Source organism: Notechis scutatus, chromosome 1 (genome assembly GCF_049901735.1).
Source record: "Notechis scutatus isolate UNSWTSFEM ecotype Mainland chromosome 1, rNotScu1.2, whole genome shotgun sequence".
Lineage (NCBI taxonomy): Eukaryota > Metazoa > Chordata > Lepidosauria > Squamata > Elapidae > Notechis > Notechis scutatus.
Window position 1 is genome coordinate 14,269,196 of NC_142009.1, and position 22,743 is coordinate 14,291,938.

The 22,743-nt window shown below is 41.1% G+C and overlaps 1 protein-coding gene across 4 annotated transcripts in view; it reads left to right on the top strand.

Annotated features, from left to right (window-relative positions):
• Nucleotides 1-7,506: 7,506 nt before the first annotated feature.
• WSCD1 (WSC domain sialate O sulfotransferase 1) overlaps nt 7,507-22,743 on the top strand; it is a 65,822-nt gene continuing 50,585 nt past the window's right edge. The window contains exons 1-2 of one of the 4 annotated variants that reach the window (XM_087957307.1): nt 7,797-8,068; nt 8,265-8,356. The gene's annotated coding sequence lies outside the window, so the exon portion shown is untranslated. Of the gene's footprint in view, nt 8,069-8,264; nt 8,357-8,811; nt 8,909-22,743 lie in introns of all 4 variants that reach the window. The other 3 variants (XM_087957303.1, XM_087957294.1, XM_087957310.1) reach the window with 3 other exon arrangements.

Genomic DNA, 22,743 nt, shown 5'->3' on the forward strand with positions numbered 1-22,743 from the left:
AGGCTGCAGAGGGAAATGCAGATTTTATGACTGAGCAACTACATTGACTCCACAAAGACGATTAGGGGACTGGAAGCTAAAACATATAAAGTACGGTTGCTGGAATTGGCTATGTCTAGTTTAAGGAAAAGAAGGACTAGGGGTGACACGATAGCAGTGTTCCAATATCTCAGGGGCTGCCCCAAAGAAGAGGGAGTCAAGCTATTCTCCAAAGCACCTGAGGGCAGGACAAGAAGCAATGGATGGAAACTAACCAAGGAGAGAAGCAACCTAGAACTAAGAAGAAGTTTCCTGACAGAACAGTTAATCAGTGGAACAACTTGCCTCCAGAAGTTGTGAATTCTCCAACACTGAAAATTTTAAGCCATTGGTCTGAAATTATATAGGGGATTGGACTAGAAGACCTCCAAGGTCCCTTCCAACTCTGTTGTTCTATTCCATTCCATTCCATTCCTATTTCTATTCATATATTATTTTCATGTTTGTTTGTTTCCTTTTGGATGATTCAGACCATCTCAGTGTATTGTGGTACACACACAAACCAGATTCTTTTTTTATGATGTGCAGTTGTATGTTAGCTCTCTAGAATCCTTGGGTTCCACACAACCTCCTTTAAATGGAGTTTATAATTATAGGAAATTAAAGAAAATATTCACCCTAAAATGTTAAGTGGTACACAAAGAGTTGATTTTACACATAAAAGGGGCTGAGATTAAAAAAAAAATAAGGATTTTTTTAAAGGAAAAACCCAAGAGCATCAACATCAATGATCCAGCTATCCCTACCCATCTACTGTACATACACACAATTTTCAGGAATTTTTTTTTTTTAAAGTACAGAAATCAACACTCCTTAAATTCATACACCTGACAACATCATTACTTTGTAATTCCCATCATGAGATTTTATAAACATCCCTGCAGAAATTTCTTGCAAGAGAATTTTGGATGTAGAGCAATCATAAATGTAAAGATGGATGCAGGTGTGTGGCAAGGGAGGGAAAGAAGATGGAATAACCAGTCTTCCAACCCACTCAACCTTCATTCTGGAAATGACTTTTGAGAGTTAGAATCAACTTATCTTTAAAAAAAAATGTAAGAACTAAAACTCATTGTCCTCCCAAGCCAAATCTACAACCCTGGCTGGAATTATATTATCCAAGCACCGTTCGGTATAGAAATCCAGACCTTTTTTTTTTTGCCACAGTCAAAAAAGCGAATACAATCCTTGTTTGTATAAACAGAGGCATAGAATCAAAATCGTGTGAAGTATTAGCACCAGTGGTGGTATGTTACTGGTTCAGACTGGTTTGGCCGAACCAGTAGTAAAAAAAATTAAAAAGACAATCAGATGAGAGGAAAAAAGAAGAGAAAAGCGCAGGATTGCCCCTCCCATCTGCCCCTGCGCTTTTCTCTTCTTTTTTCCTCTCAGCTGATTGGCTCTCCAGGTCTCAGCTGATGGTGGGAAAAGCTGTGTGCTGGCGCCCACCAAGCCACGCCCACCAAACCAGCGGTAAAACAATTTGAATCCCACCGCTGAATCCTGCATCCAGTTTTGCTCATCAACGTTACAAAAAGGATTTCAAAAAAGATGTCGCACATTAGCCACGCCCACCCTAATTTTAGCAAAGGGGAAAAAAGTCAAGATGTGTCACATGACAACAATGTGCCGCCACGAGTTTGACACCCCTGGTGCACAGTCCTGAGTTGGAGGTTAGGCTAGAAGACCTCCAAGTTCCCTTCCAACCTTATTATGTTCCGGGTTTTTATGGATTTCCTTGAAATGGCATTTCCGAAGTTCTACTTTACAGAATCACAGAACTATTCCTGGAAGTTTTTCTAGTCCAACTGCTGGCTCAGTGCAGGATTCACTAAAATGTCTCTGAGATGACCATCTAAAACTCTAGCAGGACAATCCGTTCTTTTGGTTGACAGCTCAGAAGTTCTCTTGATATCTAACTATATCGCTTGCCTGGCTTTCTCTTCTCAAGGCTTCTAGGTAACTCTATAACTTAGTAGAATGATACATCTTACTAAGAATGGGAAAATCTATCTGGCTTTCGATGCGTTTTCCTTTCATAGCCTACATTTGTTTCGCGTCTTTTTGCGATTTTACATCCACCTGAGCATATTTTTTTTTAATTAAATGTCATCATGAATTTTTTATGTCGTTTTGTCTGCAGCCCTTTTCAGATAGGCTTTTTCGGGACACGTTTCCTCATACGCATATTTTATATAGAGTTTTTCTTACGGTATATGTTTTTGCAAAATAATTTATCCGATACTTGACCTTTCAAATGCCATTTTCTCTAGTGTGATCCCTTGAATGTATCCCTTGATTGAAAAACTACATCACAAAGTTCAGAACTGAATGACCATTGTAGAAAAATTATATATACCACACTTGCAACAGTTGAGGGATTTGTTTAGAAGGTATAAAGCAGGGGTCCCCAGACTTGGCAACCTTAAGGTTTGGGGATTTTAACTCCCAGATTTTAACTCCTACACCCACAGCATAGCTGGCTGGAGAATTCTGGGAGTTAAAGTCCCCAAGTCTTAAAGTTGTCAAGTTTGGAGACATCTGGTGTAAAGCATGGTGGTCCAAACAAGATTTTCTTCAATCTCTCCAATTTCTCATTTGAAAAAGGTGAAGATTTCCTCTGTGCAGTCATGTCCAACTCTAGGGGGCGATGCTCATCACTATTTCCCAGGTGAGGGAACTAGCATTGTCAAAAGATGCTTCAGGGTCATGTGGCCAATGCAACTATTCGCCGAGGCATACGAAATGCTGTTATTTTCCCACCAAAGTACTTACTTATCTACTCACATTTGCATGTTTCTGAACTGCTAGGTTGGCAGGAGCTGGGCCAAGGACAGAAGCTCACCCCATCACAACATGCTTGGGTCTTGAACTGCCCACCTTCTGGTCCTCAGGCCCAGTGTCTTAACCACTAGGCCACTTTAGCCTTCCCTAACTCAAATAACCCTAACATTTGTGTATCTCAATTCCCAGAAGTCTCGATAATGAAGAGTTCTGAAACAGGAAACCCACATTCATTTGGAGGCAATGCTAACTAAGAAATGTATGTTTGATCACATTTTTTTTAAAAAAAAGAACTAATATTAGAAAAGATGTAAAAATAACTTTAAAAACAAAATACGGAAGAAAGCAATATTGACAGGACCATTTGAATGTTTAGCGTTCCTGGTGAGTTGAGTTCTGAAATCTCTTAAGATGACAAAAGATCTTTTGAGCTGAAACCTTTAAAAAAATAAATTGGTGGTCTTGAAAGATTTAGTCCATTTAATATTTTCTGTTCTTGCTATACACAAGAAACCACAGGAATACAGAACAGTGATCGGTACAACTATGCTGAGTTTCAAAGGAGCCCTTTGAATTAATGAATCTTCCATCTCTGCATTTGTTCAAAGCATGTCCAATGGTAGCAAAACATTAATGGTGGTATGTAACTTTGATCCAAGATTTATTTTATTTTATTTTTATATTTATTTTATTTATTTATTTATTTATTTATTTATTTATTTATTTATTTGATGTGCCAATTGTTTACAAGATAATAAGTATAAGTGTATACATAGTTGTGAATACATGAAATGGGTACATATAAGAAAAATAAAAGAAGAATAAGAGAAACAATAGGACAGGGACGGTAGGCATGTTGGTGCGCTTATGCACGCCCCCTACAGACCTCTTAGGAAAGGGGTGAGGTCAATAGTAGACAGTCTAAGGTTAAAGTTTTTGGGGTTTGGGGAAGAAACTACAGAGTCGGGTAGAGTATTCCAGACATTGACCACTCTATTGCTGAAGTCGTATTTCCTGCAATCAAGTTTGGTGCGGTTAACTTTGAGTTTGTATCTATTGTGTGCTCTTGTGTTGTTATGGTTGAAGCTGAAGTATTCATTGACAGGTAGGACATTGCAATGTATGATTTTATATACCATGCTTAAATCAGACCGAAGACGGCGTAATTCAAGGTTTTCTAGTTCTAGAATTTCAAGTCTGGTGGCATAAGGTATTCTACAACGAGTAGAGGAGTTTCTCAATTGTGCTAATATCAGATACGTAATGTGGGTTCCAGACTGATGAACTGTATTCGAGTATTGTGCTAGCAAATGTTTTGTATGCTCTGGTTAGTAGTGTGATATTACCAGAGAAAAAGCTACGTAGGATTAGGTTAACAACTCTTAATGCCTTTTTGGCTATGTAGTTGCAGTGGGCTCTACCACTTAGATCATTAGAGGTGAGTATTCCAAGGTCCTTTACAGAGCTTGGGTCATCAACAAGATCTTGACTATTCAGCTTGTATTTTATTTTCTGATTTTTTTTGCCAATATGTAAGACAGAGCATTTATTTGTTGAGATTTGAAGTTGCCATTTGTTTGACCATTCTGATACATAGTCAAGATCTTTTTGTAGGGTAGCAGTATTGTCTGTGGTATTGAACAGCTTTACATCATCAGCGAAGAGAACGCAATTGCTCTTAATATGATCACAGAGGTCATTTATGTAGAGTATGAAGAGAGTTGGTCCTAGAACACTGCCTTGGGGACACCACTATTGACAGGTACAGAATTTGATAGGACGCTCCCAATTTTGACCATTTGTTGTCTGTTTGCCAGGAATGCTTCTATCCAGTTATTGCAGTTGTCCAGAGATACCATAGGATTTTATTTTTAGGAGTAGTTTGTCGTGTACCACTGAATCAAAGGCTTTACAGAAGTCTATGTAGATTGCGTCTATTGCTTTGCCCTGGTCGAGTTGTGTCGTCCATATGTTTTTGCAGTGTAAGAGTTGCAGATTACAGGATAGTTTTTTTCTGAAACCAAATTGTTTATTGAAGAGTAGGTTGTTTGTCTCTAAGTGAAGGATGATGGATTGGTTAATAATTGATTCCATGACTTTACAGGTGATGCAGCATAAGGAGATTGGTCTGTAATTTTCAACTAGGCTTGGGTCTCCCTTTTTGAAGATGGGGATGACTGTGGCTTGTGACCATAGGTTAGGCAAGGAGCTGGTCCTGAAAGATTTTTCAAAGATTATGCTTAGAGGTTTGGCTATGGCAGTGGATAGCTTTTTTAAGAAGTAGGCACATATTCCATCCGGTCCAATAGATAGAGATGGTTTTAGATTGCGTAGTGCTTTTTCAACATTGTCTTCTGTAAAATCGATATGTATTAGATCATTGTTGTTATCTGTGGTACGGCTAGGAAATACTGGGCATGATCCATTGCTGTTTACAAATACTGAGCCGAAGAATGTGTTAAAGATGTTGGCTTTAATGGTGTCGTCGTTGCAGTCTTTACCATCAGGTCCTATCAGGGGTGGGATGGACCTTGAGTCTTTTAGTTTGTTGTTTACAAAATTGTAAAAAGCACGGGTGGAATTAAAAGGATGATTAAAAGGGGCTTTGGTACATGGGGGCACATGTTCCATAGCCTCCTTTTGCTCAGAATATAGGGATGGGTAAAATCAGAGGTAGCATTCAGCAGGTTCTGACCAGTTCTGGAGAACCGGTAGCAGAAATTTTGAGTAGTTTGGAGAACCAGCATACGCCACCTCTGACTGGCTCCACCCCCATCTATTCTCTGCCTCCCAAGTCCCAGCTGATCGGCTGGGTCTTCTTTGGTTGCCCTGCACAGGAGAACGGAGCTGGAAAGCAGGTTAGTAGGGTGAGGAGGGAATGGGATGTTACACTATCCCTCCCCTGCCACGCCCACCAAGCCATACCCACCAAGCCATGCCCACAGAATCGGTAGTAAAAAAAATTTGAATCCCATCACTGAGTGATTCACTTAACAAGCATGGTAAGAAAGGATGTAAAATGGGGCCAAATTCACTTAACAAGTGACTCCCTTAGCATCAGAAATTATTCTGTTATTATCTCACTTTTCCCCCCCTAACATGGTATTTCTAACCCGATCATTGTGGCTGACATAGAGGAAAAGCTGCCCAGTTCCAGCTTAGCTTTTAAATGAATCTTTGAATGCTGGGGTAATCAACCATGCTTAAAAGTCTGAATTAGATTGGTGGTCATTTCTCACTGAGTGCTCTCCCCTTTAAAACACTGGGATCTTAAGAACTCAGCTATTATGTTCAGTTAGTGCAGTTGGCTAAGAGTGTAAAGGTTTATTTATTTATTGGTTTTCCTTAAAAGCAACGTGTTTATCCCTCCCATGTTTCTTCATAAACAAGACAGAAAGAATTTGAGATTAAAAGACTATGAAAGTGGGAAGAAGTGAAACGGATACATTTCCTCACCCAACACTTTTTATTAAGAAAGCTTTTCTCTTATCACACCAGAAACTGCAATTTACTCCTCCTATTGAGCAACAGACAATACTGTCAGTTCATTTTGAGTTCTTCATTTGGTTCACCACAATGTGTTTCTGCCTGCTGCGTACCAATTTTGGGGGAGGAGAGGGGGGGGGGAGAAAAGAAGCAATCACATGTATATTAGCATACAATCTTTGCATAACTTTCCAGCAGCCACCCCATTTTCCCCCACATTTTCCCACAATAAACCACATTGGTGCATACTTTATGTATTCATGTCTGTCCATCTGTCCATCCATTTATCTCTCTCCCAGATGAACATGTTCTGTGTGTATATTTTGAATTGTGCATTAAGTTGGGATTTCTGAAGGGTATAGATTTTGGCACTTAAAAAAAAAAAACATTGGCAAACCCACTATTTCTCTAGAAAAAAAGCCCATAATTGGGTTTTTCATTCTGCTGTACGCATCCCTCTTCTTCTCTAAACATTAGAGAAATTAGTTTGCCATACCAGTTAAAGTACCTTTCAACAAATCTTCACCCCTTATCCTCCCACTTTTTGAAATAAAGAAATCACTTTTAGTTTAATGTCAATTCATGGATCAAATAAAACTTTTAGAACTTAACACAGCAGGGTCTTTCCTTCCTTCCTTCCTTCCTTCCTTCCTTCCTTCCTTCCTTCCTTCCTTCCTTCCTTCCTTCCTTCCTTCCTTCCTTCCTTCCCTTCCCTTCCCTTCCCTTCCCTTCCCTTCTCCTCTTTAACCTTCCTTCCTTTCCTTCCCCTCCCTCCCATTCCTTCCCTTCCCTTCCCTCTTCCTTCTTTCCTCCCTTCCTTCCTTTCTCTTCCCTTCCTGTATCCTTCCTTCCCCTTCCCTTCCCCTCCCCCTTTCCTTCCCCTCTGTACTCTTCCTTCCCCTCCCTACCCTTCCTCCTGTATCCTTCTTTCCTTCCTTCCTTCCTTCCTGCCTCCCATCCATCCTTCCTCTCTCTTACCTACCTACCTACCTACCCACCCTTCTCTACCCTACAAATGGTTTCAAGTAATGAAATATTTAGATATGTGCTTCTTCTGCTCTATTTGAGTTGGAGGTTAAGCAAAGCAGGGGCGCATAGGCACAACAGCTCCTGTAGCTGTTTGTTTGGACTTGTTTGAAGGAATTCATCCAGAGCTGTATAGAACGACGGCGGTGAAATTGTGTTGTTTTTTAAAAAGAGGAGGAGGAGGTCTTCCCAGTTGATATGGCATCCGATCAGTCTCCCAGGGCTGCTCCCACGGGGTCGCTCTTCTTTACCCTGCAGCCTCCGCAGACAAGATCGCCAAAAAAAAAGAAAAAAAGCACAAGCTCCCGAAGCGACGCGGCTGATATTTTCGCATCCCGTCTTGTCGTTTTGGGAAACCGTGGTCGAGTGAGTCACTTAGGACCCCGGAGAGCTTTCAGCTAGTGCAGGAACAAAAGCTGGGTGCCCACTGAGCATGTGCACAACCGAGTCTGCTCGCTCTTAAGGCTCGGTTAGTTACTGATATAAACAGCTGAAGGTATTCAAAGGCTGAGTTTCGAGACCCAGCCAGAGCCGCCGGAGCGGAGATGCGGGTGGATTACAGCTTCTGCGGGCTTCCACCGGACTGGCAGAAGAAGGATTAAGTCAAGGGCACCTCCGAAAGATCTGCTGTTGTTTTTTCCCCCCCGACGTTGAGTTCCAGTTTGAGGCTGCCTGCTTTGCCAGGGACTTTTCTCGCTTGCAGAATCGGAGTTTGGAATATTGTTTTCCAGAGGTGAGTCTTTTTCCTCCTTCCTTTCTTCCTGGCACATGGGGGAAAGCTTGGCACGTTCCTATAGCCTCCACTGCTTGACTCGGGACCGGAGAACTTTTCCGGGCTTCCTTCGCCAACAGATTTCTTTTCTCTCCCCCCTCCCCCCCCACCCCAGCCTTGAGGGATTGCGTGTCTTTTTATTTTTTATTTAATACAGGAGGCAGCATCTCTCACGGAAGGATAAAAACCATCGGGGGCTCATTCCAAATGTGAGGGGAGAGGAGACGGACGCGGCGGTCTCACGAAGAGGTTGGGTCGTTAGTGGATCAGGATCAGAATAGATCTGGAAGAGGGACCCTTGGAGGTCTTCTAGTCCAACCCTCTGCTCAAGAAGGAGATGGGTTTCATCTCTCGTATGTAGGACACCAAGGGAGGCGTTTGGAAGGACCAATTTGTATCTGGGTCTATTGCCCAAAGAGGAGGTTTGTCTGGTCAGGTTTCCGAGGGGAAAAAACAAACAAAACATCAGGTAGAATCCGCTTTCTCTTCCAAGCGTCCTTCTTAATGCCAAGATATATTTTCCAAGACTTTATAAATAGCGTCTTTCGCTTTGGGGGCTCGATTGCTGGAGGGGAATGTCTGCTGGCATTTTGGGTGCTTTCAACTCTCAGGCCTTTTTCAAAGATGTATTGGAAACAGTGTCCTCTCACGCTGAAGAGAGCTGCTTCTCTGAAATTGGTGTTATGCAAAGCTTTTTTTTCTAGGGGTTCTCTCTTCGGGAGAGAAACTTATTCCTTCATCTCTGAAAATCCTATTGGCTTGCCAGGAAGTATTTCCCAAACAGTTCCAGGAAGATCCAAAGTGAGAGTATTATTATTATTATTTTAAAAGCTCAGTTTTCCTTAAATTTGATAAGAATTCTTCAGTGGTCTTCCTTCCCCTTTTTAATGTTGATATAAAAGACAATAGAGCACAGATGGTCATAAGTATACCGAAATACACACACACACATCAAAGCTCAAGTTTATTTCTGTAAACGCAGAGTTTAAATCTTGTGCTAGAGCATATTTTTCACACCATAATCTTCAAATGTTGTGATTGACTCACAATGGATTGTTGTAAGACTGCAGGAAGCAAGCCTAGAGTTCTACTTTAGAAGGGAGGAAGGAAGGAAGGAATTCTTCCCTTCCACTTCAGTCAGTCTCTTTATTTCTCCAGGGTAACAGCAATGTTTTTGAAAGTAATTCCAAGAATATCTTTCCTTCACCAAACCTCCCTTTTCCACTGAAACCCTGACTATGATGAATATAGAAATCTCAAATTGTTCTTGATGGTAGTACCCATGACCAGTGCAGGTTCAGTTTGATATAGTTTCTCTACAGTACCATGTTTATTTACTGCTTTTCACCATCTCCTTGGGCATCCTTGCAATTTCTTGCATTTCCATGGGGGTATCTGCCTTCCTTCCACTGTCCTGCTCCACATATTCTCCATAGCCCCTGATTGCCCTATGCCACTTCAGTATCTATTGGGTGCCCTTTAAGTCATCAAGGCTTGCCTGTTCATGCAGCTGAATGTTAGCTTTTGATCCTCAGAAGAAGGAAACAAAGCCACTTAGGTCATTAAACTGAGAGGCTGTTATTACCCAAGACAAATTGAAATCAAATTGGGTTTCCCAAGAGGACGTAGGTCCACCAATAACTATTCTTTCTAAAGGCTCTAGGACATTAAGGATGTTAAGAGCAATAATTGCCTATTTCCTTTAGAACAGAAAGATACAGTCCACCAGTACAGTCTGAGTCATAGCACGGGTGGTGGAAATATACAGGATGTCCTCAAAACTTTTTATACAAAACAACATGTGCTTGAGAAAGGGGTAGTAGGCACACATCCTTTCCTGGGAGGGGGTGGGTGGGGGAGGAAGGAAGCCGGGTGATAGATGCATGAACAAAAAACAGTTATGAAGAAACAGCATGCCAAGCAAAGTGTATATTAGGAAACTTTGTGTACAAAGATATGTTGGGGAAATTGCATAGAAAAAGGTGGCCCGATTTGATGTGCATGTATGGGATAGGGATCGGTGCAGGTATAGATTCAAGCAGGAAGATAAGGAGAGAATAATAAGTAAATATACAAAATGTGACTCAAAATGTATTTGCAATAAACCCAATGTCCCTGTGTCAAGAGTCAAAGGGAGCATGTGATTTGCCAAACAGGTAAGTAAGCAGTAGGTAATCGTGTAGAGCAGTGTTTTAAGATCGTATCTGGAATACTGCATCCAGTTTGTCACCATATTATAAAAATATAGAAATTCTGGAAAAAGTGCAGGAAAGAGCAATAAAGATGATTGGGAGGCTGGAGGCTAATGCGTATGAAGAACGGTTGCAGGAACTGGGTATGTCTAGTCTTAATGAAAAGAAGGACCAGGGGAGACATGATAGCAGTGTTCCGAAATTTGAGGGGATGTCACAAAGAAGAGGGGATCAAGCTATTCTCCAACGCACCTCAAGGCAGGACAAGAAGCAATGATTGGAAGCTGGTTAGAGAGAGATCCCAACCTAGAACTCAGGAGAAATTTCCTGACAGTGAGAACAATTAACCAGCGGAACTGCTTGCCTTTAGAAACTGTGGGAGTTCCATCACTGGAGGCTTTTAAGGAGAGACTGAACACCGACTTGTCTGGCATGGTGTAGGGTCTCTTGCTTGAACAAGGGATTGGACTCCCAGAATAATGATGCGAGGTTGAATTTGGGTCAGTCACTGGGACCAGAGAGAGAGTGGATTACAGGTAATCCTTGACTTACAGCCGTTCATTTAGTGACCGTTCAAAGTTACAAGAGCACTGAAAAAATGTGACCATTTTTCAAAGATACGACCTTTGCAGCATCCCTACGATCGTAGGGATCAAAATTTGGATGCTTGGGAACTGGTTCATATGTATGACTGTTGTTGTATCCCAAGGTGATTCCCCTGTTGTGAAGCCAGATTCACGAAACAACTGTCAACTGGCTTACTAACTTATCAGCTCCAGTAATGGGGCAAGACCCATTTAACAAGTGTCTCACTTAACCACATAAGTTTTGGGCTCAATTGTGGTCATAAGTCGAGGACTACCTGTATTTAGCCTTCCACTCTTTTTTAAATCCTGGCAACCTGCAGAGCTTCCTGCAAAACTCTTCTAATTTTGTTCACTTGTATCTTTCCCTTTCTGATGTTCATAAAATACATTAAAATGAAATAAATATTGCTCCTGCCCATCAGATAAAAGCTAAATTTTTGACCGCCACTGTAATCTGATTTTTCTTAAGAAGAAAAAGACCTGGTCGTTTAAAGATGGGCATTTGGTTTCTTTGCCCATTGTTAAAGCATTATGTATGCCTCAGTCATGCTCAGTCAGGAGTGCCAGCTTGGTGCAGTGATTAAAGGTACCAGGTTAGCAACTGGGAGGTTGGGAGTTCTAGCAACTGGGAGGTTGGAGTTCTAGCCCTCTCTTAGACACAAAGCCAGCTGGGAAGAAATGATGGGAAAAATCACATTCTGCCTAGAAAGCTACAGAAACCTCTCCATGTAATCATTAGGGGTCAAGATTACAGGCAGTCCTTGGCTCACAACTGAGTCATTTGTGACTCAGCCAAAGTTAAGATAGACCTTTAAAAAAGCTATCCTTGAAGTTACGACTGCTACCCAGAGGTGGTGTTCAGCAGGTTCTGACCAGTTCTGGAGAACCAGTAGCGGAAATTTTGAGTAGTTTGGAGAACCGGCAAATACCACCTCTGACTGGCCCCGCCCCCATCTATTCTCTGCCTCCCGAGTCCCAGCTGATTGGCTGGGTCTCCTTTTGTTGCCCTTCACAGGAGAACGGAGCTGGAAAGCAGGTTAGTGGAGTGGGGAGGGAATGGGATTTTACAGTATACTTAGTTATACTAAGTTAAGATAGACTTTTTCAAAAGCTACTTATGATCCATCCTTGAAGTTACAATTGCTTACCTCCTCCCTATAGTCACGTGATTATATTTTGGACACTTGGCTCACATTTATGATTAGTTGTAGCATCCTACAGACATGTAACTGCAGTTTGCAATTTTATTTTATTTTTTTACCAATTTCTGGCAAAAACCTGCCCGTTCGGAAGAATGGATTTGCTGAATGACCAGGGGATTGGCTTAAGAACCACGGTGACTTTTTATGACATGGTAAAAACCAGTGGTAAAACTGAGTCCAGTCATGTGGTGCCTCAACTTATGACGGCAATGACTTGCAGCCAAAATTCTGGCCCCCGGTTGTGGTTGTAAGTCGAGGACAACCTGTAACTTGAAGGCGCCAAAATGTATAAGAACATTAAAATGTTCAATCAAGATAAAACTAAAGCAACTAAAAGCTGTGTAGCAAATCCTGCAATATTCTGGGATGGGATATGAGGGCTAATTTAGCTCTGCTCTAACCAAATGGGAGATTTGGACTTGCAACATCGATGCCGGTGTTCCCAAGTAAAACAGACAAGAAACATGACTAGATGAGCTAACTCTAAGGTTAAGTCTGAAAGTACAGATCTCCCACTGTCTCCTTTACAGCCTGAAAAGTTAGGGAGGCTCATTTCTGAGTCTCTTTCTTTACCCATTATGCAGCTGCAGGCTATGCCCTCATTATCTGACCATTCTCTAGACAGCATGCTGGCTGGGGAATTCTGGGAATTGAATGTCTATGGAGATTCTCAGTCATCCAGCTCACAGTTGTCCTAAAGGTGCTTTTTTTTTCAAGAGACAACTGGACTTTTTTTGTTTTTCCTTTGACGATATTTGGCTTCTCATCCAACAAGCATGTTCAGCTCTGATGGATTGGTGGGGAATGGAAGGATGTATACAGCTGGTCATTTGCATTCTTTTAGCGAGTCGTTGAGGCCACCTGGAGGTTCATCAGGATCACCTGAGTAGTGCAAATGGCTGTGGAGCCTTGTTGGAACTGTTGAAAGGACTGTGTTGTGGACTGGAGATAGGTGGTGTCCTATCCCTCCTCCTCTGGAGAGGGCTTCTTTGACCCTTTTTAGGGAATTGAAGTCCATACTTGCCAAGATTGAGAAAGACTGATGTAGAGAATTCTTCTGAGTATGTGCAGAATACTTCTATACCACAGAATAGTAGAGTTGGAAGGGAACTTAGAGGTCTTCTAGTTCAACCTCCCTACTCAGGGAGGAAACACTGTTATCATTTCAGACAAATGGTTGTCCAGTCTCTTCTTCAAAACTTCCAGTGTTGGAACACCCACAACTTCTGAAGGCAACTTGTTCCACCAATTAATTGTTCTAAGCCTCATTCATGCTAGGTGTGAGCTGTCAGTTGTCACTCAACATGCAAGGGGGAAAGTTTGGTGCCTCTCTGAAATCTTGTTTCTGTTTAATGTGTAACTCTTGCATAACAAAATGATGCTAGATTCATGGTGTGATGATAAAGTCAGGAAGTATAGCTTTCTGTTGTTTTTCCTGCCACCCACGCTGTCCAACTTTGGGTGATTCATATTTTTTCCAGGTTTTAAATGAAGCGTTCTTTAAGGCTAGGATGATGAAAAATGCATTGATGTTACTTTCACTTATTAAAAAAAAACCTACACAATTCCAGAAACAGCTTTTATTTATTCTGGGAATAGAAAACCTGAATGGACATCATCAGATCCTCAGTGGGACTAACATTGTCAAACCTTGTTGGTACTTACAGAAATGTACAGGGCCTTTAGTCTTTTGCAGTTGTCACACAGACCACCATTTCTTAACCTTGGAAACTTTTAAGATGTGTGGACTTCATCTCCCAGAATTGAAGTGAAGCTGGCATAGGCTGAGAGGCTGGGCATGGTGACCCTTCCTGGAGATTTTAAGATAGGAATGATAGCTTACGTATTATGGGAATAGTCCAAAATATATGGAGAAATTGCCTCTGTGTTTAATTTAAAGTGTTAGCTTTTTCTTTAAGAACAAACAAGTCCAGTTGTCTCCTAAAAAAGCATCTTTGGGACAACCATGACCTGGATGACAGAGAATCTCTGCAGACTTTTATCTAGATCAGTGTCTCCCAATCCCAGCAACTTTAACATGTGCAGACTTTTAAGTTCCAGAATTCTCTAGCCAGCATGTTGGGAGTTGAAGTCCACACATCTTAAAGTTGCTGAGGTTGTGAAACAGGGATCTAGACATTTAATACGAGGAAAAACAAATCGATCCCTTGTGCCTTTAGTGACCTCCCTTGACAGCCATTTCCCACTGCTTTTATTGACCAGTCATTAAAACAAGTTTGGGTGATACATCACTCGTGTTAAAAACAAAGTAAAATAAGTCATCGCAATTTCTGTTGGAAGAATCGCAGAAAAGCAACTCTGCAATATATGGGGGAAGCCTTTTGTCAATGCCAGTTTGTAGAAACACGCTGGATTATCAAAATGTTGTCATTCCTCAACATGGTGATTCTGAATGTGATGTAAAAATGTATATAGGTTAAATGTGATCAAAATGATAAAAAAATAATGGCCAATCGTTGTCTCCCTTCCTGGTCAACAGGAAATAGGTTTTGTTATCCAACTAAATAACATCTTCAGTGTTATTCAGCACTGAAGATATTACTCTAATCAGATAACAAAATGTCTTCAAGCAAACAAGTCCAGAGAGCAACAGGAATTCCATAGACTAGAATCTCTCTAGCGTTTTAAAAATGTTCAGCTTAGCCCGAATCTCACTATTTACTTTCTTTGAATAATGAAATGCCTCATTCATTCACAGCATGGACTGTAGGATTCTTCTCCAAGGCCTCTCTGCCTTTGTAGAGTTTCCTGGATTGATCATGTGACCAAACAACCTCACAGGTGGCACATGAACCTGTTTAGTCTTAAAGAAGAGAAAAGATGGAGGGATCTTTGGTTCTTTTAAGAAATAAAATGCAAGATTAAAATCCCCATTGTCTATGAACATTTCAGTGTTTTTCCCTCTTGTGAATTCCTTGATGCTCTCTGAGCTTGGTTGTTCACCTACAGATATTTAGTTACCTGATCAGGTAACATAATCAGTGCTAATGAGTGTGGTGTTTGCTCCTGAGTAATATACACTGCTCAAAAAAATAAAGGGAACACTTAAACAACACAATGTATCTCCAAGTCAATCACACTTCTGTGAAATCAAACTGTCCACTTAGGGAGCAACCCTGATTGACAATCAATTTCACATGCTGTTGTGCAAATGGAATAGACAACAGGTGGAAAGCATAGGCAGTTAGCAAGACATCCCCAATAAAGGAGTGGTTTTGCAGGTGGTGACCACAGAACACTTCTCAGTTCCTATGCTTTCTGGCTGATGGTTTGGTCACTTTTGAATGCTGGCGGTGCTTTCACTCTAGTGGTAGCATGAGACAGAGTCTACAATCCACACAAGTGGCTCAGGTAGTGCAGCTCATCCAGGATGGCACATCAGTGCGAGCTGTGGCAAGAAGGTTTGCTGTGTCTGTCAGCATAGTGTCCAGATCATGGAGGCGCTACCAGGAGACACGCCAGTACATCAGGAGATGTGGAGGAGGCCGTAGGAGGGCAACAACCCAGCATCAGGACCGCTACCTCTGCCTTTGTGCAAGGAGGGACAGGAGGAGCACTGCCAGAGCTCTGCAAAATGACCTCCAGCGGGCCACAAATGTGCATGTGGCTGCTCAAACAGTCAGAAACAGACTCCATGAGGGTGGTATGAGGGCCCGACGTCCGCAGGTGGGGGTTGTGCTTACAGCCCAACACCGTGCAGGACGTTTGGCATTTGCCAGGGAACACCAAGATTGGCAAATTCGCCACTGGTGCCCTGTGCTCTTCACATATGAAAGGTTCACACTGAGCACATGTGACAGATGTGACAGGTTCCGGAGACGCCATGGAGAACGTTGTTCTGCCTGCAACATCATCCAGCATGACCGGTTTGGCAGTGGGTCAGTAATGGCATTTCTTTAGGGGGCCTCACAGCCCTCCATGTGCTCGTCAGAGGTAGCCTGACTGCCATTAGGTACTGAGATGAGATCCTCAGACCCCTCATGAGACCATATGCTGGTGCGGTTGGCCCTGGGTTCCTCCTAATGCATGACAATGCTAGACCTCATGTGGCTGGAGTGTGTCAGCAGTTCCTGCAAGACGAAGGCATTGATGCTATGGACTGGCCCGCCTGTTCCCCAGACCTGAATCCAATTGAGCACATCTGGGACATCATGTCTCCATCCACCAATGCCACGTTGCACCACAGACTGTCCAGGAGCTGAGGGATGCTTTAGTCCAGGTGTGGGAGGAGATCCCTCAGGAGACCATCCACCACCTCATCGGGAGCATGCCCAGGCATTGTAGGGAGGTCAGACAGGCACGTGGAGGCCACACACACTACTGAGCCTCATTTTGACTTGTTTTAAGGACATTACATCAAAGTTGGATCAGCCTGTAGTGTTTTTTTTTCCACTTTAATTTTGAGTGTAACTCCAAATCCAGACCTCCATGGGTTGCTAAATTTGATTTCCATTGATAATTTTTGTGTGATTGTGTTGTCAGCACATTCAACTATGTAATGAACAAAGTATTTAATGAGAATATTTCATTCATTCAGATCTAGGATGTCTTATTTTTGTGTTCCCTTTAATTTTTTGAGCAGTGTATAATAGTTTGCCCTGTTGGTGTTGGTGGTAGTGTGGTTTCCCCCTTGGTGTTTCTCTGATTAAGCTTTTATTTTCTGCTTGACTGCTTGCAAACTCCTGAATATAAACAGGAAGCACTGATGATGTTACCTAGCCTGGCAACGAAACATCTGCAAGCAAACAAACAAGTTTAGAGAGCCCCAAGGACTCCACAGCTGAATTATGAACTACAAATATTCCCTTCTAAGTTTTTTCTTTCTTTCTTGGATCTGGTTATTTTACACTAAGAATGGGAGGAAATGCTTGTTTGGAAAGCAGCCAAAATGGACCAGATTGATATCAATCCAAAATTTTCCCGTTCATATCTATGGATACTTTAATGTACAGTATGTGAAACTGTTCAATTATTCTTGACAACTCTCTGTTGTGTGCCTTCTGGAGTAACCTATTGTTAGCCAAGTTGACCTTTCTATTAATAACAGTGCTCTGTTTATAGGTGTATATTGGAGCTTCCTTACTAGTGACACTTTTACTGCAGTTATTCCAAATTTAGAGGGTGGTAGTGGGAAGGGATTGTAATGGAATAAGTTGCTTTCCATAATGACAGTTGTTTTGAGCCAAAATAAATGTGCAGTTAATTTATGCTGGAACAGTGTTAAAATAAACTAATGGAGCTGAGCAGTTTTCTGACCACAATGTAGAATTCATTGCATTTGGAAACAAGCGGAAGGAGGAGGAAATATTTCAGATGAACTCAATTGGAACTTGTCATTTCAGTTATTAAATGTTCTTCTGCAAGACAGAAATCCCCATTTCTTCTGACAGGAGGATTGTTCAATATTAGATATTTATAAGTTATATTTTTTAATCCCACCTTTATTACTTTATAAGTAACTGATGAATGTACCTAATACTCCTTCCTCCGTCTATTTTCCCCACAGCAACAATTCTATGAGGTGAGTTGGGCTGAGAGAGAGTGACTAGCCCAAATTTATCCAGCCTGCTTTCATGCTTAAGGTGGAATTAGAACTCACAGTCCTAGTTCCCAGACCAATACCTGAACCAGTGCACAAAACTGGCTCTCTACTATGCTTGCTGTGTTTCACTGCTATGCAGTGACAGACTGCCATGAACTGTGGGGAAGAGGAATGAAAGGGTGGAATGCTTGGGTAATAGAAAGTAGAAACTGTACTTGTTTAAGACTTGGCCTCAAGGTCACCCAGCTGGAAGAAGGAAGGAGTTGCATTCCAACCTGTGCTTGGACTGACCATTATGAAAACATCTTGCATGAACTGGATTGATTGCACTGGGAGGGACAATGAGAGACAGTAAAGCAGGGGGAAAGTAGAACTCAGGGATTTTGGCGCACAATTCTCAGTTGTGGCTATGCAATGCTGCAATATAAACGTGATCTCTAATAAAGCTGAGCCTCGGTGGCAGAGCGGTTAGAGTGCAGTACTGCAGGTTACTTCTGCTGACTGCTGGCTGCCTGCAATTTGGCAGTTCAAATCCCACCAGATTCAAGGTTGACTCCGCCGTCCATCCTTCCGAGGTGGGTAAAATGAGGATCCAGATTGTTGGAGGCAATATGCTGACTCTGTAAACCGCTTAGAGAGGGCTGTAAAGCACTGTAAATGGGGCCAAGGATCGCTTTTATTAGAGGTTCAAACTGTGGATATCCTGACACTCTCTTCAATCAATATGTCAACGTTCCAACCGATGAACCAAGCTTGGTGACACCAAGTAAAGCAAGCCCTTTTGAAATCCTCAGGTGTCCGAATGCAAGACTTTATTGAGTACATCATTTCGGCACCGATGAAGGCAAAACCAGCTCTACCTAATTCCTGCACAAACTCACAGAGTTACAATATGGATTTCCCCCTCCCCCTATTAGTGCAGGTCACATTGTCCAATTGAGTGCCATTGTATTGTTATGAGAAGAAGTCTCTGGTTTTGGCAAGCACCTGCCAATGTGTCCTTGGTTCTCATGGCTCTTCTTCAAGGTCTGGGACCTTCACCCTGCCACCACCACCCCCGGCTCTTTGGCAAGTTGAGAAGTGTTAATAGTTTGCAACAGCATAAGTGTGCTTCAAGCTTGACACTATATACCTAACTGTTGCACCTTAGTGATGTATTTATTTCTAATTGAAGGGGGTTGTTCCGATGATCTAGTTTATCTTGGTTTAAGGCTAAATAATTGCATCCCAAGAATAAATGAATTTGACCATGAGTCATTATCAAAAGGGATGCGAATTTGAATAGCTGCCTCAGGTTATTTCTTCCACACACAAAAATAAACTGTTTGGGAAAAGTTGGGCAAATATGCTCTGCATATTTCTGCACCTTCTTCCTTGAACATGGCGCCATCATCACATTTTTCCTGTAATGGTAAAAATCTCACCAAGAAAAATCAGCAGATTGGAGAAGATGAGGACCTAAGTGACTCCTTTAGCTTGGTAAATAACACTGAGCCATTGGATTCAGGATCAAAGTGAGGTGGCAAGATATATATTTATATATATTTAAAAGCGAAATACCACTCACGCATCATCACAAAATCTCCAGAACCTTAAAGCCTACAAACTTGCAATTTGGCACGTATGTTCCTCTTGGCTTCTAGGTGCTCACTAAGAAAGGATTTTGAGAAATGACCATCAGAGCATTAGTGTTTTGTATATTATTATTATTATTAACACCCTCTGATGCTAAGGAGTTCTACTCCCTCTCCCCACCTGAAAAGAAATCTGTTCCAAATGCAAAACACAAGCAGAGGAGAGGAGTTTCAGTTTCAGGGCACCAAGCAACTTTAGTACAGAACAGTTAAGCTAAGCCACGCCCACGCTCCTTGCTGTCTCCTCCTTGCTCACATAGCAAATACTGCTTCAGTTTCCAAACAGCCCTCAACTCTCTCACACACTGACAGGACACTAGTCAGATGAATACCAATGGATGCTGATAGGCAGAGGCAGGTTTTTTTTTTCTTATTTTCCTCCCAAAATCTAATCCCGACCACATAGTTTTGTGCACGATGCAAGTAGGATATACAGAGAGGAAATATGTTTGTAAATGATAAGGGGAAAAAAAAAGACTGTTCTTCTCTATAAATTTGTTCTAAACCCTTTATCTGGTTGCAGAGCTATCTGACCTAACATTTCAAAGGAAGGACATAAAATGGCATTTGACAAGCTATATGCTCAAAATCAGTATGATTTTGAGTCATACTTAACATCATCTTTAGTTTGGGAGTTGAAGTCCATACATCTTTCAGTCACCAAGTTTGAAAAACAGAACAGAATAACAGTTGAAAGGGACCTTGTAGTCCAACCCCGCTGTTCAAACATAAGCGCACCAACGTGCCTACCGTCCCTGTCCTATTGTTTCTCTTATTCTTTTATTTTTCTTATATGTAACCATTTCATGTATTCACAACTATGTATACATTTATACTTATTATCTTGTAAACAATTGGCAAATCAAATAAATAAATAAAAATAAATAAATAAATAAATTTCAAACAAGTGGCTGTCCAGTCGCTTCTTAAAAGCCTCAAGTAATGGAGCACTTCACAACTTCTGAAGGCAAGTCGTTCCACAGATTGATTGTTAGGAAATTTCTCCTTGGTTCTTGATTGCTTCTCTTCTTGATTAATTTCCATCCGTTGCTTCTTGTCTTGTCTTCTTGTGCTTTGGAAAATAGGTTGACCCCCTCTTCTTTGTGGCAGCCTCTCAAATATTGGAGCACTGCTGGTGTGCCTTTCTATTCCTTCTTTTCAATAGACTAGATATACCCAATTCCTGCAACCGTTCTTCATATGCTTTTTTATATTATTATTTTTATAAATTTTCATTCATAGACATTTTTGAATAACGGTGCATTGGCAGAGCATTATTTACAAATAAAACAGGACCAACATACGTTGGTAATAAATCTCAACATACAAACTAATCGCAATAGTAATGGTATAATAACAGTTCTAATAGTATAACCAAAAGAGTTGATCTAGGTTACTTCTTAATTTCATTTTTATCAATTACTACATTTATGTGTATTTACCTCTTTACTTTCAATATATATATTAACCTTCATAATCTTACTTTCTCTAATTTCTACCTCTTTTCTCCATCCATTCATAAAATTTATTCCATGTCCGAAAGTATTTTGAATCATCTTTATCTTTAATTTTTAAAGTTAATCTATCCATTTCAGCACAATCCCAAATTTTTCTAATTATAATCTCGTCTGGTGGAGTATTCATATTTTTCCAGTATTTAGCATATGTAATCCTTGCTGCCGTCAATATGTGTAACACTAAATATGTGGTTGCTTTGTCAAAATCCTAAAAACCTAAATGTAAACAGTACGTTTCTGGTTTAAACTCAATATTTTGTTCAGTTATTGTTTCCAGCCATTTATGTATATTCTCCCAATATTTTCTTGCTTTATCGCATGTCCACCACATATCGTAATAGGTGCCTGCGACCTGGTTGTATTTCCAACATTTAGCAGATAGTTCTTCATATGTTTTAACCCCCGGGACTCGAATCACTCAACATCTTTTTTATAAAGTGGTGACCAAAACTGGGTACAGTATTCCAGGTGTGGTCTTAAAACACTGCTCTACACCCTCTGTTTTGTCTTGGACACAGCTAAGATTAAGAGTACTACACTCCTCTGCTTGCAATAGAATACCCTACACCACTAGGCTTGAGATTTGGGGCTTGGACAATTTAGAACTATGCTGCGTACAGTTGGACTTAAGCAAAGTACACAAAATTATCTGCTACGATGTTCTACCAGTCAATGACTACTTCAGCTTCAATGGTAACAATACAAGAGGACACAACAGATACAGACTTAATGTAAACCACTCCGAACTTGATTGCAGAAAGTACGTTTGCAACAGAGTGGTCAATGCCTTGTATGCACTGCCTGACTCTATTGTTACATCCTCAAACCCTCACTCCTTTACCCTCAAACTAACCGCTATTGACCTCACCCCATTCCTAAGAGGTTTGTAAGAGGCGTGCATAAGTGCATAATCGTGCCTACCATCCCTGTCCTATGTCCCCAATTATTCATACCTATTTCCTGTATTCATACTAATGTTTATTCTTATTTCTATTATCTCAGGGGTGGGATTCAATTTTTTTAACAACCAGTTCTGTGGGCGTGGCTTAGGTGGTGGGTGTGGCTTGGTGGTAATATGATTGTCTGGGCGTGGCCAACTCAACAACATCACTCACATCGAGGCACACATCTCCTCACCTGGCCTCTCGTGACTGTGGGGAAGCTGCAATAGTCATAAATGTGAAAAATTGTTATAAGTCATTTTTTTTCAGTGCCATTGTAACTTTGAATGGGTCACTCCACACAAGCAAAGTACCAGCAAAGGAAGGGAAAAAAAACTCCAGAGAAGTTCCAGAGACAGGAAGTCTAATCCTGCCAAGAATGTAATAAGGGTTAACGGAGAGGCAGTTTCTGTAAGCAACACCAGAATGTTTCCTTCCTGCCTTCCTTACAGGATTAGGCCAGTAATTTCTTCTAACAACCTGTTCTCTGAACTGCTTAAAATGTTAACAACCAATTCTAGCGAAGAGGTGTGAACCTGTAGAATCCCACCCCTGTATTATCTTGTAAGCGATTGACAAATCAAAATAAATAAATAGATAAATAAGATAAACCCTACCACTAGGAAGAGAAAAGCTACTGTCACGGCCTATTGAGGTACAAGTAGCCCATAACTTACAACTATTCCTCACTTTTTTCAGTGTCTAAAACATGAATAGTTCTAAATTGAGGACTGTGTGTATATGCATGGATTTGAAAGGGTGGAGAATTCGAGTATATGCATATAATTAGAAAGCTTCCTTCCTCTCTGGACTTCCAAGAAACCTCAGAAGTCTTGCAAGCTTGAAGGTTGTCACTGGGCTTTTTTTTTTTTTTAGTATTTAGTATTTATTTGATTTGTCAATTGCTTACAAGATGCAGGTATAAGAATAAATATAGTATTGAATACATGAGATAGATACTTATAAGAAAAATAAAAAACAATAGGACAGGGACGGTAGG